We start from the raw sequence: 19311 nt of genomic DNA on the forward strand, positions 1-19311 counted from the left end.
AGTGGGGTGTGCGCCGGCTCCAGCTCCAGCCGCCACCCATGCTCACCCCGTAAACTGTAACAGTGTACCATGAAAAACCTACACTCCATGTATCTAAAGAGTCATTCATTTTCAGTCTGCATTACACTCCTTCGGACGAGAAGGCAGCCCCTCGCGGTCTCACTTGGGTCACGGAGTTGGAAAAGAGAGGGGGGGATCTTCAGCACAGCCGCCAACAATATCACGGCCCTCCTCCCCGTATCATACAACAGAGTCTCTCCCCCCCCAACCAGAAGTCCTTCGAAAAATCATGACCCACACCGAAACCACAAACCCTCGAAACATTACAGTAAGGTCCACAGTTGCGGGTCCGTCGCCCTCAATGTTCAGTCGCCTCTCGAAGCGTCCCCCAACGAGGACTTGCAGACCTCGACCTCCACGAGTGCTGACTCTGTCCAGCAACGTCCGACCTGCTGGCCACAGACTCTGGCGATGCAGCCTGTGCGTCTCTCCAACTCCCACCTCCGGCCTGATTCCGAGCCGTCGACATCTTCCGGTCAATCCAGTCCTGCACGTCCGCAGGCAAGGTAAAGAATAAAGATTTGTGTTGGACCTGGCCCTTCTTCCCAAGCTAACCCCTGAGCTTTATGACACATTTACCCTTTTCTCGGCCTATTTGGGTTCCCTTTTCGACCTACCCGGCACCCCTATAGTCGAACCTTGGGCAGGGCGCATTGTTAGTAGAAAGTAGGTCCTGCCCAGGTGCGGGTGGCATGACCTTGTAGTGTTTTGCAGCCATCTCCGTTTTAGTAGCTTTTTGATCCATACCCCTTATTATTTATCTGACCCTAGGAACATGGGAAAAATACGAGACTGACATCCCTAAAATCAGAATTACGTAATACACTCTTTAGGAAGAGTGCTCTCCACCTCCTAGGTCTAGAAGTAGGACTTCTGGGCCGGGACTGTTCTCCAGGCAATCTTGCTGGACGATTCTGCCAGGATATGTATTCCCCGTCTAGAGACAGTGACCGGGCCTGGGGAACTCCGCCATCTGGTATCTGCTGTCTGCCCTTTAGATTAGAGGGGAAGAGTAGTTTCGGGGCTGCGGCCTGTCCTCCACAATGCCGACGCTGCTTCCTGCTGGGCGGCTGACGACCCTGCCTTCCTGCTTCAAAGGATGAGGTGGCCCATGACGGGAGCCACCCCCAACCGTGGCCAGGGGAGGGAAACTCCTGGCCTACATGAAAGGAGATCAAAGACATTTTCAAGAATAAAAGAAGGACGCTGGAACTAGAGGATCAGATCTGTTGGGGGAACCTCCGAAGAGGTACCCCGGGAGCCCTCCTAAGGCACAGCGAGTGTGCCTCTAAAAATCACCTGAGCCCTGCTGACGCTGTTGTGGCTCCAAGTCTTCACTATCACCAAGAGCCCTGCTGACGCTGACCCGGCTCCAAGTCTTCGCTATCACCAAGAGCCCTGTTGACGCTGTCGCGGCTCCAAGTCTTCGCTATCACCAAGAGCCCTGATGACGCTCACGCGGCTCCAAGTCTTCGCTATCACCAAGAACCCTGCTGACACTGTCGCGGCTCCTAGTCTTCGCTATCACCAAGAGCCCTGCTGACGCTGTCGCGGCTCCAAGTCTTTGCTATCATCAAGAGCCCTGCTGACGCTGTCGCGGCTCCAAGTCTTCGCTATCACCTGAGCCCTGCTGACGCTGTCGTGGCTCCAAGTCTTCACTATCACCTGAGCCCTGTTGACGCTGTCGCGGCTCCAAGTCTTCGCTATCACCAAGAGCCCTGCTGACGCTGTCACGGCTCCAAGTCTTCGCTATCACCTGAGCCCTGCAGACGCTGTCGCGGCTCCAAGTCTTCACCATCACCTGAGCCCTACTGACGCTGTTGTGGCTCAAAGTCTTCGCCATCACCTGAGCCCTGCTGACGCTGTCGCGGCTCCAAGTCTTCGCCTCCACCTGAGCCTGCTGACGTTGTCGCGGCTCCTATTCTTCGCCATCACCTGAGCCCTGCTGACGCTGTCGTGGCTCCAAGTCTTCGCCATCACCTGAGCCCTGCTGACGCTGTCGCGGCCCCAAGTCTTCGCCTCACTTGAGCCCTGCTGATGCGGCTCCAAGTCTTCACCATCACCTGAGCCCTGTTGATGCTGTCGCGGCTCCGAGCTTTCACCATCACCTGAGCCCTGCTGACGCTGTCTCGGCTCCAAGTCTTCCCCTCACTTGAGCCCTGCTGACGCTGTCGCGGCTCCAAGTCTTCGCCATCACCTGAGCCCTGTTGACGCTGTTGCGGCTCCGAGCTTTCACCATCACCCGAACCCTGCTGACGCTGTCGCGGCTCCAAGCTTTCACCATCAGCAGAGCCCTGCTGACGCTGTCGCGGCTCACGCCTGTCTTCCACCTGTACTGACCAGCAGCAACGTAGAGTGCGTTCCGCACTCCTGTCCGCACTGCTGAGGGCGCCTCGAACTGTGAGAACCGAATCACGAGTACCCAGCGTACTCATGCCCGCACTGCTGGTGCACCACGAACTTTGAGGATAGAACCGCGAGTACGAAGCATACTCGGGCCCGCACCACTGGTGCGCCACGAACTTGGATAATAGAGCCACGGCCTCGTCGTGAGGTACTGTGCAGATTGTATGGTCATACAACTAATGAGAAAGTTATATAAAGAAGCCAATATTGTTACTAGAACTCTGTGTCATGTCTATTTTGTTGTGGGACTCTTCTACTACCACGTGCAGTCCGAAATGCTTGGCACACTAAATAGGGAATAAGCCTGCCTGCCCTAGCTACCATCCTACCAAGGGGAGCAGGTGTCATTTTGGGAAGGGCACCTCCTTTCCTCTACGTGGGAGTGGGGTTCCTACTGGACTGGGGTGCAACTCTCAGCCAGGGGGGATTCCATTTCTAACAATTTGCCTCCAGCAAGAACCTTGAGCTTGGCAGGAAAAAACATCATGTATTTGATGCCTCTCTCCCTCAGCGCTGCCTTCACGCCCACAAAGGAGCGCCTCTCTCGTTGTACCTGAAGGGTAAAGTCCGGAAAAAAAGAATTGTGGCGTTGTCGTAGCGGAGGTCCCCGGCCTGTCTAGCTGCTTGCAAGATGGCGTCTCTATCCCTATAGTTCAGGATTATTGCAATATTGGTCCTGGGCGGCGCCCCTGGTTTGGGTTTAGGGATAGGTACACAGTGCGCCCTTTCCACGGTGAATATGTTGGAGAGGCGTTTAGGCTTCAAGTGATTGAGGATCAGGTCTTCCAGGAAAAGTTCCACACTGGACCTCTCCAAATCCTCCGGTACGCCTACAACGCGTATATTGCTTCTGCGGGCCCTCCCTTCTTGGTCTTCCAGCCGCAACGCCACTTGGCGGTGTTGGTGTACTAGGTCGTTGACACGTTGTTCCAGTGCCTTGGTTGACGTCTGTAGCACCTTGATGTCAGCCTCGTTGGCTTTCATCTTCTCCGATGTTTTCCCGAGGTCGACCCGGAGGAGATTTACTTCGATGGAGACCTTGTCAATTTTCGCCTCTAAGTTGGCGCCAAGTGACTGTATGGCCGCCATGATGGAGGCCAGCGAAGGTTCTTTCGTGTCGGATTGGTCACCTGCAGCGTTCTCCGCTTGTGGTGTCCCCATTTGGATCATGTATTTGTCCAGTATGTTTGATTGCGTCGCTGTATTGTGCTTGGGCCTCATGTGGGCTCTAATCCCACCCGGTCAGTCTGTGGCACGCAACACGCCCCGGTCCGTCCAAGAATGGCATTTCCAGCCACTGTTGACATTCGGCACACCCCTAGGGTTCCTGCAGCTCAGGCCTTCAAATCACCAGGCGGGCCTCCACTCCACCGGTCAAGGCCCAAGGCTGTGAAGCGCTCCCTCCGCTATACTCTTATCCACACCCCAGCAGGCGGCACGTTTCGCTGCCGCACAGCCCTGTCTCGCTCGCCGCAGCTCCGTCTCGTGTATGCATGCTGCAGGCATCCCTTCTCCGCAGCCCGCCTCCTGTCCTGCCTGGGGGGTTGTCGCACGTTATCTGTGCATGTGATGGACACCCCTGCCTTCCGGGAGAGGGTTCACTCATGGGGGCCTCTCCTTCCCGCCTTCTCGATTCTCCTGCAGTCCGTCTCCTCTTCTGCCAGGGGCCCCTACGCTGATGTGCGCCCCTGCCGTGCTTTCGAACGCTGTCTAAAACTGGGCCCGTCCAGCATCCCACTGCCTCACCGACAGTCGGATTCCGCGTCTAGCTTACTGTCTTTGAAGAGGGACCCATGTGGTTCGGCTGCATTCCTCAGGTGTCCTCCGGTCCGCCTCCAAACCTTCCCAACCACTGGTGCCTGCAGCCAGCCTCGATGTAGGACAGTGTGTGGTAGTCCCAAACTGGCGGTGCTACACTTTTGGGCCACACGATGCAGGCCAGATGGCTCCCCTCAGGCCGAGTCGAGCTCTGTACCGGACCGACTAGGCTGCCGAGCCGGGCCCTTGCCTGAGACCTCAGGCCGCTCGCGCTGCTTCAGCGCTTCCCGCTGGCAGCCGGCCCCAGACCACAGGGACGTAACTCAGCTTCCTCTACAGGCAGCGCGGCAGGAGACAGATCAGTTGGTGCCCCTTCCTATCGCCGATTCAGCGTCGCATATGGTGTGTAGGATTCTCCAGATATTGAGTAACCCTGGGCGTAGTACTTCGCTACGCCAACAGAGTGGGCGTAGTGTTGCCTACTTCGCCATTGCGAAGTAGGCGTAGCAGGCAACACTACATTCCGTGGGCGTAGCTAAGTTGCCCGCCACCCGCCTCCCTCCCGCCCTCCCTAAATACTTAAATAATGTTTTTAAAAAGACTAAACACCACTTACCTTGTCGGCTGGGTCTCCGGGGCTCCCTCTGGTAACCGCGCCGCTATGTTGGATACTAATGCGCATGCGAGGCCGCCCGCGCATGCGCATTTCTCACGAGAAATGCGCATGCGCGGGCGGCCGCGAGAAATGTGCATTAGTATCCAACATGGCGGCGCGGTTACCAGAGGGAGCCCCGGAGACACAGCCGACAAGGTAAGTGGTGTTTATTCTTTTTAAAAACATTATTTAAGTATTTAGGGAGGGCGGGAGGGAGGCGGGTAGTATTTTAGCGAGGGCGGGAGGGAGGCGGGTGGTGCGTAGTGGGGCTACACGAAGTGCGTAGGTGGACGGAGTTTCTGGTCCACTTCGCGTAGCTTCGCGTAGCCCCACTACGCCTACTACGCCCAGGGTTAATATTGAGCGGATTTATGACGGAGCTCCTGAGTCAGACGGCCATCTTCGCTGGCACCCCGCCACGCCCCACGTACTATGTTTTGAACTAGTTACTACTCAAGGGTGAATTTCAGTGATCTGCTTACAGTGCGCAATATCCACAAGCCTTATTAACTGTGCGCATCAGCGAAACTGCGTGCAACTTCAGCAAATAAAATTTAGGCCAATGCGCACAATCCCAGAAACTGTATTTGCTGTGCCATCAGCGGAACCATCAGCCCGATTACTGATGGCACATATTTATACAGGGAGGAGTCACTTTAGTCTGGTGCTCAATTACAAGTGTAAATGTGAGTCTGGTGGTGCCTGATAACTGAAAGGCACACATTTGTTTACAAACAATTTTATATATGTCTGATTTATTATTCCTATTACAGCGCCTTCTACCTTGAGAAGGCCCATCCTAAACTAGTGTGAGGACAAAACCCATGCCGACAAATGAGCGACCCGAAGTGTAATACTGAGAAATAGTAACCTGGAGGATTGCTGCAAATTAAAGTAAATGAAAAGAAATGAATAATGAACTACATAACCACAGCTGTGTGACCTGGAAGCCAATTGTTTCTCAATATATCCCTAGTTTGTGATTAACTTACAGTGCTCACATTATCATCCGCGCTAAAAGAGATGGGAGCCTGGGTTGTCTGGTCACAGAAGCTCATTTACATACAAAGGGGGTGACAGCCTGTTCACAACGCACAGCACAACTTGTTTACGTAAAGTGCTAGTACACAGAACAGGTTAAAGTCTTGTGTCTCTTTTTTTCATTTTCTTTAATATATCCTGCACCTTGCTCTGTTCTTCTCTTTCTCTCATTTCAATTCTTCATAAATTACTCAATTTCACTATTGCTTTACCAGCACGGCACAAGTCGGGGGTAGCCACAGTTTGAAGGGGTCCCCCCACTATTATCTAGAAATGGGACTCAGTTCCACCTAGCTCCTTAGCCTGCGACTGGTAATTGTTACTTTGTGTCCCAGCACTGCAGACACAGGCCTCTGAGTGTTTGTTTGTGTGAGTGGCGCAAGAGAGGAACAGAGAACTTGACAAAATTAGTCCTTCTATTGCTTAATACATTGTAAATGTGAAACACTTTGGTGTTTAGGGGCTGGATAAAGAATAACGTCTGGAAACAAACGCAAATTAAAAGCACATTTTATTTACACTTTCAGTGATTTCCGAGTTTAGTTACAAACTAATAGTGGGCAAAACACATGATGTATAAAAACTGAAACCAAAAACTTATTTTTACATTATTTTATGTTACTTGTTTATTGTTTTTAAAACAGGCCGTCAACCTTTCACGTGAAAATTATTATAAGGGCCTGACATCACTTCTTGTGATGTCACTACATGTGACGTCACTGTGATTTGCATATGATAATGGGCTCCTTCACTATTTTCCTTACTTGTGCCCTGTTCATTGGCATGACATGGGTCTATAGGCATTAAAAATAAACATTAAACTCACAGGTGTTCAGCCCGTTTCTCTGGTGATGTCACACACTGACATGTATTCGGCTGCTTCTTCTATTTTTAGGTGAGTACAAATAACGTGCCGTTCCCCCTCCTTCCATTTCTCTCTTTTTCTCCCCCTTTCTTTGTCTCTCTCGCTCTCTTTATCTCTCTCCCTCTCTATCTCCCACACACTCCTGTTAGCGTTAGCTTCATTAATGTCATTGCTACTTCTGGCATTCATACGACAAATCCTTCAAAACATTTGAGGACAAGGGACAATCAAGTGTGGAAGACGAGTTGCTGGGAGTGCAACTGATTGTCCTGGCACATATATGCTTTTGATGTGAGATTTCACTATTTCACCAAATTATTCAGAGTCTGCTGCTTACAGAGGCTCAATTCTGGTAAAAAGTAGAGTATGGCAAGGCACAAAATGAATAGAGAGAACGACGGGTCACACTGTGTTATAAGGCCTGAGGCACGAGCTGATCCATCAACTGATAACAGTGTGTAAAAGGTGCAACAAACTTTACTTAAAAACAAGGTATATGCTTTTTTATATCTAAAAATAGGTTATTTCTTGAACACCTGTGCTTCACTTTAGTTCATTACATATACTGCACTGGCATTTGTTAATAGTAATACATACATTTTACCAATTAAGCTTCCATCTCCAGAGCCCTGACAACATGTCCACTCTGGATGCGTTGGGTTTACAGGTTTTAATTCGACAAGTTAGCTGAAAGTACCGCTGTTAGTCCCAGTGATGTTCAGTGTTGCTTTTAGAGGTAGTGTGATCAGATGCGATTGAATGTTTTTCTTTGTATCTCTTCTTCACCAGATAAAAATCAAATATGTTTCTTTTCTTTTAGTCCACAATCTGCTCGTCTCCCATTGTGTATACTGGTGCATCATGTTGCTTTGCTATGTGTACAGAAGTGAACAATCTCTGAACACAAACACTTTTATAATTCTGCAAATACTGTTATCTGCTTTTCTTCTTTACTGCTAGTCCAGTCTTCTATAATCTGGTATTTCAATGTCCCACATCATTTGAATTTAATCTTTTTCCATAATTCATTCCTCTCATAATACTTGCACTGTTCAGCTCTGGTCTATGTCCTCCGATGGGTCAATATTATTTTTGATGTTCTTAAAATCTTTTCGGGGTCCCTGCATCTCTAGGATTATTTCCATTGAGTTAAATGAAGCAGTGTATTGACTGAGGGTTGTATGGGATCGAAAATTGATAAAAGCCCTTCACACTTTCAGCGCCCTTCTATGTTTTCCCCCATGTGTGTTCGCTGATGGCTTTGTAGCACTGATAATCGACTAAAACTCTTCCCACATTCATAGAACTTGAATTATTTTTCCCCTGTGTGAGTTCGTTGATGATACCTTAATGCTGAAGAGAAGTGAAAACTACTGTCACATTCACTACAATTATAGGGTTTTTCCCCAGTGTGCATTCGCTGATGTGTTTGGAGGTTTGATAAGTGACTAAAGCACTTTGCACATTCGCTGGACTTGAATGGCTATTCCCCTCTATGTGTTCGCTGATGAATCCTTAATGTTGAGTAACGACTAAAAATGCTTTCACATTCATTGCAAATGTATAGTTTTTCCCCTGTGTGAGTTCGATGATGTGTTTCTAGATTTTCTAATTTACTAAAGCTCTTCCCACATTCACAGCATTTAAATGGCTTTTCTCCTGTGTGTGTTCGCTGATGATTTTGTAGGTGTGATGACTTACTGAAGCACTTAGCACATTCACTGCAGTTGAATGGTTTTTCCCCTGTGTGTTCGCTGATGACTTTGTAGCACTGATAATTGACTAAAGCTCTTTAGACATTCATTGCACTTGAATGGTTTTTCTCCTGTGTGAGTTCGCTGATGATACCTTAATGCTGAAGAGAAGCGAAAACTACTGTCACATTCACTACAATGATAGGGTTTTTCCCCAGTGTGTGTTCGCTGATGACTGTTTAGTTCTGATAACTGACTAAAGCACTTTGCACATTCACTGCACTTGAATGGTTTTTCCCCCGTGTGTGTTCGTTGATGACTTTGAAGGTGTGATAATCGACTAAAGCTTTTCACACATTCACTGCACTTGAATGGTTTTTCCCCCGTGTGTGTTCGTTGATGACTTTGAAGGTGTGATAATCGACTAAAGCTTTTCACACATTCACTGCACTTGAATGGTTTTTCCCCTATGTGGGTTCGCTGATGTCTTTGAAGGCTTGATAACTCACTAAAGCACTTTGCACATTCACTGCACTTGAATGGTTTTTCCCCTGTGTGTGTTCGCTGATGTCTTTGAAGGCTTGATAACTCACTAAAGCACTTTGCACATTCACTGCACTTGAATGGTTTTTCCCCTGTGTGTGTTCGCTGATGTCTTTGAAGGCTTGATAACTGACTAAAGTTCTTTGCACATTCACTGCACTTGAATGGTTTTTCCCCTGTGTGTATTCGCTGATGTGTTTGGAGAGTTAATGAGTGACTAAAGCTCTTTACACACTCACTGCACTTGAATGGCTTTTCCCCTGTGTGTGTTCTCTGATGACTTTGAAGGTTTGATAATCGACTAAAGCTCTTCACACATTCACTGCACTTGAATGGTTTTTCCCCTGCGTGTGTTCGATGGTGTCTTTGTAGGTCTGATAAGTGACTAAAGCTTTTCACACATTCACTGCACTTCAATGGCTTTTCCCTTGCGTGGGTTTGCTGATGTCTTTGAAGGCTTGATAACAGACTAAAGCTCTTTACACATTCACTGCACTTGAATGGCTTTTCCCCTGTGTGTGTTCGATGGTGTCTTTGTAGTTCTGATAACGTACTAAAGCTCTTGACACATTCACTGCACTTGAATGGCTTTTCTCCTGTGTGTGTTCGCTGGTGTCATTGTAGCTCTGATAACCTACTAAAGCTCTTGACACATTCACTGCACTTGAATGGTTTTTCCCCTGTGTGTATTCGCTGATGTTTTTGGAGTTTTGATAAGTGACTAAAGCTCTTGACACATTCACTGCACTTGAATGGTTTTTGTCTTGTGTACGTGTGCTGATGAAGCTTGAGTGGTGATGACAAACTAAAGCTCTTGCTGCAGGTGTATGATTCATATTTCTTGGTTAGTGTCTGTGGGTCAGTTATATATTCGTCTACATCCCATGACTGTATTTCCTGATGGGCCAACATGGCTGATTAAGCACTTGTGTTTTTCGCACACATTAAATATGTGTGCGGTATTTTACACGTTTGATTTCTGTTTTAACAATAAATGCAATAGCCACCAAATATTTGCCACACTCCTAATACGTAGAAGGTATATTTGTAGGTAATTGTGCCTTTAGATTGGATTATGGCTATGCATGCTTGAGGGTAAAGATGTGTCTTCCTTCTGACCGGTGCAAATTAAGACAGTCTATTGTATTGTAGATAGAAGAACTCGTCTTTCCTTTAGCCGTCAGTTGTCTGCCTCCGCTCTGTTGTGCTCTTCTCTGGTTACTGTTGTTTGTCCAGAAAGAGTTTACAATTCACCTAGAGCACGGAATGATGGCTTGTCATCATATTAGAAAACAGAGCACTGCGGTAATCACATCATACCGATCCCATGATCAAAGTTGGTATTGGACACTTGTTTATACAGGAGGTGGTTTGTTATTGTTGTTGCCTTAATTTTCTTAAGAGAAAAAGAGGGAAGGCTGGGTCCTGTCTCTGACCGGCTGGACCACTCTTATGAAACAAACAAACCAGATTGCCGGGCAGTGTTAGTTGGTTGACACAAGTACGCACCTAGTATAATAAATTGCTAGGCTGACAAACCATCTGTGTTTAGTCACTTGTATTTTTTATAAAGAGAGATTATGAAAGAAATGCCTTGGCATCAAAAGGATTCACACCGCATTTACAGAGGTTCACAAGTACATTGAAAAAACCATAAACAATACATTAAATCAAAACATACACATGTAACAATTGTGATAACATTAAATAAAGACAACTGTGGAATGCCTCAAAAAAATCCCTTTGTTGAGGCACCAATCCTGGATACAACTAAACAAGTGGACAGCTAAGATGACAAACTAGCCTACTTGTTTTGACCACCACTAGATACACATAAATTAATTCATCACATGGTGCACAACATAGGAAGACACAGAACTATGCAACAATGTAGAGTTGTGTGTAAGTTATATTCCTATTGTGCCCTGATAGTTCAGTATCTGGGTGGAGCAGGACGCCGACGCGTTTCGAACCCGTGCAGTAGTTTAAAGGGTTCTCCTCAGGACAAGGATTGGGGAGGTCGTTGTCGCTGTGAATTAAGTTAAAAACATGGTGTCAATGAAAGGCTGACTACTACCTCACTTCAACTCAAACACTGTGAAGTAGTAAGCAAATACCTTATGCTGGTAAAATCAGGATGCTACCTGTGAAAAAGGTGATATAAACCCTAGTTAGTCTCTGTTGTATGACATACACTCTGAGCCACTGTGTGCACATATGTGCAGATAAAGGGGATCCCGCTTTGGGGCACGTACCTTGATGTTTAAAGTGCGAATGCACAGATAAGGGATGCTGGTGTACCTAAAGTCGGGAGATGTGCCTAAAGGAAGTAAATAACACGAAGTGTTACGATCCCAGCATAAGCTACAAAATTTTTTTGTATCTTGACACAAAACTATTCGTAACACAAATTGCTCGTGACTGGAAAGTCCCAACTGAGTCCTACCTTAATGTGCAGAATTTAGATTCCCAGCACGAACACGAGCGGCAGCCGCCGCGGGTTCGGCAACTAAAAACCAAAGGGGATGCAGAGATTAGCCAGATTCTGGAAACGTGCTCGCGCAATCATTATTCCCATTGAGTGCGCCCCTCCACTTTACCCAGCGGGCATTCGCGCAACTGGACTACATGTCCCATCAGGCCATTTTACACGCCTTGCGCGTTAAATACACTTGGACACGCCCCCTTCTGTACCCGCGTTGTCAGTCCATTACCGACAGGGTGCCTGAAGCACATCGCCGATTTATTCGTCCAAAAAGTGAGTTCTTCTTAAACACTTCCAAACATATTTGGACAGATTGCGCGAGCACGTTTCCAGAATCTGGCTAATCTCTGCATCCCCTTTGGTTTTTAGTTGCCGAACCCGCGGCGGCTGCCGCTCGTGTTCGTGCTGGGAATCTAAATTCTGCACATTAAGGTAGGACTCAGTTGGGACTTTCCAGTCACGAGCAATTTGTGTTACGAATAGTTTTGTGTCAAGATACAAAAATATTTTGTAGCTTATGCTGGGATCGTAACACTTCGTGTTATTTACTTCCTTTAGGCACATCTCCCGACTTTAGGTACACCAGCATCCCTTATCTGTGCATTCGCACTTTAAACATCAAGGTACGTGCCCCAAAGCGGGATCCCCTTTATTTGCACATATGTGCACACAGTGGCTCAGAGTGTATGTCATACAACAGAGACTAACTAGGGTTTATATCACCTTTTTCACAGGTAGCATCCTGATTTTACCAGCATAAGGTATTTGCTTACTACTTCACAGTGTTTGAGTTGAAGTGAGGTAGTAGTCAGCCTTTCATTGACACCATGTTTTTAACTTAATTCACAGCGACAACGACCTCCCCAATCCTTGTCCTGAGGAGAACCCTTTAAACTACTGCACGGGTTCGAAACGCGTCGGCGTCCTGCTCCACCCAGATACTGAACTATCAGGGCACAATAGGAATATAACTTACACACAACTCTACATTGTTGCATAGTTCTGTGTCTTCCTATGGTGTGCACCATGTGATGAATTAATTTATGTGTATCTAGTGGTGGTCAAAACAAGTAGGCTAGTTTGTCATCTTAGCTGTCCACTTGTTTAGTTGTATCCAGGATTGGTGCCTCAACAAAGGGATTTTTTTGAGGCATTCCACAGTTGTCTTTATTTAATGTTATCACAATTGTTACATGTGTATGTTTTGATTTAATGTATTGTTTATGGTTTTTTCAATGTACTTGTGAACCTCTGTAAATGCGGTGTGAATCCTTTTGATGCCAAGGCATTTCTTTCATAATCTCTCTTTATAAAAAATACAAGTGACTAAACACAGATGGTTTGTCAGCCTAGCAATTTATTATATTAATTTTCTTAAGGTCATTTCTTCGTCTTGTGGCGTGGAGGTGTACAGTTCGGCCTCTTATAATCACTGAACTGCCCTTGATGCTTCATCCAGGATCTGTCAGTTTGTGTGCAGGTTCACCTGTCGCCGACTGTGCTGAATACTGCAGCTCATTATTTCTGCTATTATTGAAGATTTACAGCATTCGCTTCATTATTGATGGTCATTTCATACATTCAAGGATGGTTTTCTGTTGGATGTAAAGATATTGAAAATTAATAAATTGAAACATATTGGAATTATAATTCACAATGTAAACTGGTTGTAAAAGACATTTCGGGGGAGATTTACGAAATCTCCACGCAATGCAGCGCAGCCCCCCCGCGAGGCTGCGATGCTCGACAGGGAGGGAGCAGGAAAGCACCATATTTTCCTAGATATGGCTCTCTCCTTCCCTTTCCCTTGCGCCAGCACTGATTACAGCGGCCCTGCGCCATGCACACACCTTAACACAAGAGCGCTGTGGTGTGTGTGTGTGAGCCCAGCATAGGTTTTTGTACAGGACGGACACCCTTCCTGTACAAAATACTAGACACGAGGGAATACTTTTCGCACTTTGTATGCGTGTTGCAGAGTGTAGCATGCATGCAAAGTCAGAAAAGGAAGGAGAAATCAAAGCATTTCTCCTTCCTTTGCGCCTAGTTTAAAAGGGTACCGTTTTTTCACGCTAAACTCAATCTACTGTATTTGGTAAATTGGTTTTAGCGTGAGAAACCTTGGGTGGTTGCACGTGAACGCCCATGCACCCACCTTGACAGGCCCCCAAGGTGTGAAGTAATGCGAAGCAGTGATATGTACTGCTTCACATTACTTTTACGTTATTTCCAGCGCTAAACAAGTGTAGAGCTGGAAAGTAAATTAGGAAAAAAAGATTTTGCGCTGTTTTGTGCCACTTTTGTGACGAAAATACAGTGCAAAATATTAGTAAATCTCCCCCTTCTTCTTTACCGCCTTAAAAACTTAGCAAGGAATTGTTCATCATACACAGATATTTAACTAAAAGTTCTGTTGATCAGGTGACATCTTATTAATGTCTGAAAAGGAGGTGATTTACCAGCGTTTACAGGCTAACTTAGCAAAATAAGGGCGGCCCGGAGCACCCAAGTGCTCGAGGTATAGCTTAAGATAGACGCATATGGTCAGGATTTCATTTAAACAACAATAGAGTTTAGAAAAAGAGCTGGATCAGGCTGGGCTGCAAAATTTCCAGTAACTTTTTCCTGAGGTATACAAAAAAAGCAACTCCATTCACACACTTCTTCTCGTTCCTTTCCTATTCACTTAAGATCATCTCAAATACCAACTCCTGTCTTTACCTCGCTGTTCATAAGTCACCTTTGACACTTTCAACAGCTCCCTTGGTTCAGGCATTTCTGGTTTCTACTAACTTGGAAGATTGGAACATTATTGTGAGTTGAGGGGGGTTTCCTATCGCCATAACATCTGTCCATCTCCCTGAAACTAGTGCAGTTTACATCACCCGGTTCTGGCCCTGAAAGACAACTTTAAAAAGCAAGTCTTTAGTTCTTCCTAAAGTAGATAAAGTTCTGTAAGTTGCAGCTCCTTCCGGGGCTTTTGTGTCAAACAGAACAAGGGTTTCACTGTAAGGCCCGTCCTTTACATTATAAGCCCAGATAAGGCAAACAAACGTTGATTCATATAATTTAATATTCAACTATATCAGTCATTTTGTACTTATAGAGAATCCATCACAACCAATAATTTACCTGACTTATCCCTGCAGTAGATGTGCGCATATTACTCTTTTTTTCCCATTTTCCACCAATACATGGCATCTGGCATGACGTTGTCAGTTTGGGGCCCAGGATGACACTTTGTGACTGGATGGGCATTTGGTAGAGCAGTAGCAGGTGTCAGTTATCCACAGGTGATGCGGCATTTCTACCTTTCCATATTCCTCATCTTCCAGTTTATCTTGTTTCCTGTCCTTCGGCCCCCCTACTGCCCTCTGGCTGCGCACTCACTCTGTGGGGTTCATCAGAAGTCAGATAACGGCCTGACACTCACAAGGCCCTGGTTCTCACTTCTACAACACTTATTGCAGACAAAGGGCCTAGTTAGTAGTTTGTCCAACAGATTATTGCCTCAAAACTAGAGGTGGGCGTAGAATTCCGCTCTGCCGTCGGAGCTCGCAAATTTTTGCCCAGAGTGCGGAGTTCCAAAAAACTCCATGAAGTAATGCAGAACTGAATTTTTTTTTTCTCAAGCAGTTCTCCAACGGTAAGTGCTTGTGAGAAAATATAATGCACTAGACCTCCTTCTGGCGAGATTTCTCATTGCGGTAGGTCGCGACAACTTGAGTGTAGAAATCTGCCATTCTCGTTGATGAAGCTGCCACTCGATTAGATTGTCAATTTGAGCGGCAGGAAGCAGCATCGCCCTCTGACACGACGCGTAGTGCAGTTCGTGCTGCTTTTACAGTGTGGGACAAACTCCTGGCACTAAAAATCAGTGAGAGCAGTGCAACTTAAACTGCCTCTAGCGGAAGTTTGCAGAGTGCGGCGGAGTTTCCCTGGCACTTCGTGGAATTCAGCGGAGTAAAACTCTGAAAAGAAAACCAAGGCATTATCAAAACGTGACAGATATCCTGCCTGCCTTATTATAATTGCCACAGGATGTAATGCATTTTTAATGGGGCCGGCAGGATACCTGTCACATTTGTGTTGGAATAAACCATCCGCTGAAATCTAAATCAGGCCTTTGATGTACATTGTGTCCAGTGTGGCTAGCTGGGCTTGACGGATCTTGTGGTTTGTGGGTCTCTCATTGCTTTGAGGTCGCCGCGAGGCAAACCTTCTGTCAGCTGTGCCCTGTGCGGATCTTCCTTCCAGGCAGGACTTCTGTCAGCTGCACCTTGTGTGGATCTGCTTTGCAGACAAGGGCTTATTTCCTCAATGATCAGTTCAAAGGTCGGGAGAGGTAGAACTGGTCTAGGTCATCTTCTTTATTGCAGTTCAACTGGTCAAGCCACAGAGCTCGAGCTCTGAGATGAAGGAGAGTCTGGATTTTCTGAGCTCCGTAGAGCATTGGGACAGTCCTACCACAGCCAGCACACACTACAAGACTCCAAGAGTCAACGCTACAAGTGCTGCTCCATGGTTTAATTCAACCACTGTATCTGAACATCCCCTGGCAAATGTCAACTAGAGAATAAACATCCAGCCTGCACCAGCAGAGCGCAGAAAGCTTTTCAAGCACCTCGAGGTACATGGACTTTCTCTATCTGTCGTAACTGAAGATGTTAATTCTTGGTAACATCTATCGCCTTTGGACAAGGTCCTCCATTTTACTATCAGAATGTAACTCCTCCTGCGCAGACACAAACCCTCAAGTCTGTATTGCATGAAGCTGGGTGGTTCTCACGCAAAAGAGGGCCCTCCACAAATTGCTGACATTTTCTTACACCCCCTGGACTGCCGTGGTAACACACAGACCAACTACACCCCCTCAGGGATCACCAGTCCATCTGCCAGGATCAAGACTCAGATCTTTCAACCTTCTCTGTTACCGTCTTTGGAACGGCCTGTCTCTGGGATTCATGGAAGCTCCACACTCAGTGAGCTCAGAGTTGCCTTGCAAAACCATCTCATGAGAGTGGATGAAAAGAACATTAAGTGACACGCACTGCACAGAAGTGTAAATATATCTACCATTATTGTTCCATGTACCATTGTCCTAATGCTGATGTTTTGACATGAATTGTTTGCCGTCTATCACCGTAGCTTCTTCGTTTAAAATCTTACGTAATAGTTTGTTTTCCATCATACCTACTTACCTATGTACTGTTTCTGATCCTACAGCATCTCTGGCAGACATGTTGTGCTTTCTGTTGCCACATAAATAGGAAGTAGATTGTTACTGCAGGAAGTGTCCTTGCAGTCAGATGCACTTGACTGGGATAAAAGGTACCATGTTTGTTAGAAAAGCTGCAACTATTGGAATAATAACATACCAAAAGCCGCACATACAGTGCAATAACACAGACCAGGTACTAGAAAAACGTGATGCAAACAATGCAATAACACAGGCCAGGTACTAGGAAAACGGGACTCAAACAATGCAATATCACAGGCCAGGCATTAGGAGAATCCGACGCAAACAATGCAATAACACAGGCCAGGCACAAGGAGAATCTGATGCAAACAATATAATAACACAGGCTGGGCACTAGGAGATTCTGATGCAAACAATGCAATAACACAAGCCAGGCACTAGGTGAATCCTAGGCAAACAATGCAATAACACAGGCCAGGCACTAGGAAAATGGCACGCAAACAATGCAATATCACAGGCCAGGCATAAGGAGAATCCGAGGCAAACAATGTATTAACACAAGCCAGGCACTAGGTAAATCTGATGCAAACAATGCAATAACACAGGCCAGGCACTAGTGGAGCAAGCTATCTTATCACCAGCAAGGGACACCACAAGCTCTGCGCAGCACCCTGGTAGCAAAGGAGTCCCAGGGTCCACGTCGGAAACACCGCTAGCGCCACCAGCCTATCCAGGCGCTCAACCTCAGTGTGAGGACTGCCTGCCCCAGCATCCCTTGATGTCACCGCGCTTATAGCGCTGCCTCTCCCCCCACAGTGCGGGACCCGCGCGGGCGAAGCCCGGGCCAAGGGCTGTCCCGTCCTTGCCCTCATTGCCAGGAAGAGGCAGGGCAAGGCTACCCCCCTTTCCACTGGAATTAGGCATCTTGCCTACTCAGATTCGCTGGACATTCAAGAACTGTTGTGGACTAGTCAAGGTACTGTTAACGAGGTTATCTCCCAGCATTGCCCAAACTACTCTCTTTGATTCTAAATAATTACGCTCTCTCTCCTGAGGGGTTTGTGGGGCCGGTATAAGGGTGGCCTGAGGGTTCTCATTGTCCACAGGGCCAAGAGGCCTGTTCATTGCTGATTGTGTAGACAGGTTGCTTTAGACTTAACTTGCACTATAGAGGTAGCATGGGGAAAGGGAAAACTATGGAGGGCAGTGGGGGAGGGGCGGGAGGGATAGTAAAGTTAACAAGCATTTGCAATGCAATAGGTCTCGTATTTGCGAGATTTTGAGAGCTACTGGCATTCTAAATGACAATGCCTTCAATTTATGTGTTTTGACAACCTGCAAGCGGTGCATAAAACACGCCCTTTCTACTTGTAGTCCTTGTTGACTTAACCCCTTCCACGCTGATGACGAGCTGGGCTCGTCATGAGGTAGCCTCCTGCTACGCTGATGACGAGCCCAGCTCGTCACGTAAAATGCGGTTTCGCAAAACTCAGCGTACGAGCGGAATTCCGCCCACACGCATGCGGTTAATAGCACCAAGAGATTTTGTTTTGGTAGTGTTTGTTAATGCTATACGAATGGTCATTTAAAAATACTTGCATTAATAAGGATTATAATTATTAATATGAAGGAGGCTCTTCCTGTACTGAGACTAATGGAAGCTTGCCTGCTACGGTTTGTGCTGTATCCTGGTGTGTGAGAGAAACAAGCAGTGCTGCTGTCAGTGCTGGAATATTCGACGTGAGGGAAGCTTGCACAGCTGCTGCCTGTGTTGTAACTGTTCTCTATGCAGGGGATGGTGTTGGGGAGGGGGGAGTGTGTGTGTGTGTGTGTGTGTGTGTGTGCGCGCACCCGCCCTGCTGCTGCCTGTGCTGCACCTGTTATGCAAGGGATGCTTGCACTGATGCTGCCTGTGCTATATCTGTGCATGTGTGTGTGTGTGAGAGAGAAGAAACAAGTAGAACTTCTGTCTGAGCTTTACATGTTTTATGTGTGAGGGAAGCTTGCACTGCTCCTCCCTGTGCTGTACCTGTTCCATGTGAGGTAAGCTTGCACTGCTGCTGCCTGTGCTGTACCTGCTCCGTGTGTGAGGGAAGCTTGCACTGCTCCTCCCTGTGCTGTACCTGTTCTGTGTGTGAGGGAAGCTTGCACTGCTGATGCCTGAGCAGTACCTGCTCTGTGTGTGAGGGAAGCTTGCACTGCTGCTGCCTGTGCTGTACGTGTTCTATGTGTGATGGAAGCTCGCACTGCTGCTGCCTGAGCTGTACCTGCTCCATGTGAGAGGGAAGCTTGCACTGCTGCGGCCTGTGCTGTGCCTGCTCCGTGTGTGAGGGAAGCTTGCACTGCTGCTGTCTGTGCTGTACCTGCTCTGTGTGTGAGGGAAGTTTGCACTGCTGCTGCCTGTGCTGTACCTGCTCTGTGTGTGAGGGAAGCTTGCACTGCTGCCGCCTGTGCTGTACCTGTTCTGTGTGTGAGGGAAGCTTGCACTGCTGCCGCCTGTGCTGTACCTGCTCTGTGTGTGAGGGAAGCTTGCACTGCTGCCGCCTGTGCTGTACCTGCTCTGTGTGTGAGGGAAGCTTGCACTGCTGCTGCCTGTGCTGTCCC

General features: G+C 47.3%; 1 pseudogene across 1 annotated transcript in view; it reads right to left on the reverse strand.

Annotated features, from left to right (window-relative positions):
- Positions 1–7601: 7601 nt before the first annotated feature.
- LOC144805976 (uncharacterized) overlaps positions 7602–19311 on the reverse strand; it is a 138189-nt pseudogene continuing 126479 nt past the window's right edge. Inside the window, exons 5-6 of the transcript XR_013605645.1 lie at positions 8487–9396; positions 7602–7682 (exon numbers count right to left, since the gene is read on the reverse strand). The product of XR_013605645.1 is annotated as an uncharacterized LOC144805976 (transcript). The remainder of the gene's footprint in view (positions 7683–8486; positions 9397–19311) is intronic.

This window comes from Lissotriton helveticus (assembly GCF_964261635.1).
Source record: "Lissotriton helveticus chromosome 1_1 unlocalized genomic scaffold, aLisHel1.1 SUPER_1_unloc_37, whole genome shotgun sequence".
NCBI lineage: Eukaryota > Metazoa > Chordata > Amphibia > Caudata > Salamandridae > Lissotriton > Lissotriton helveticus.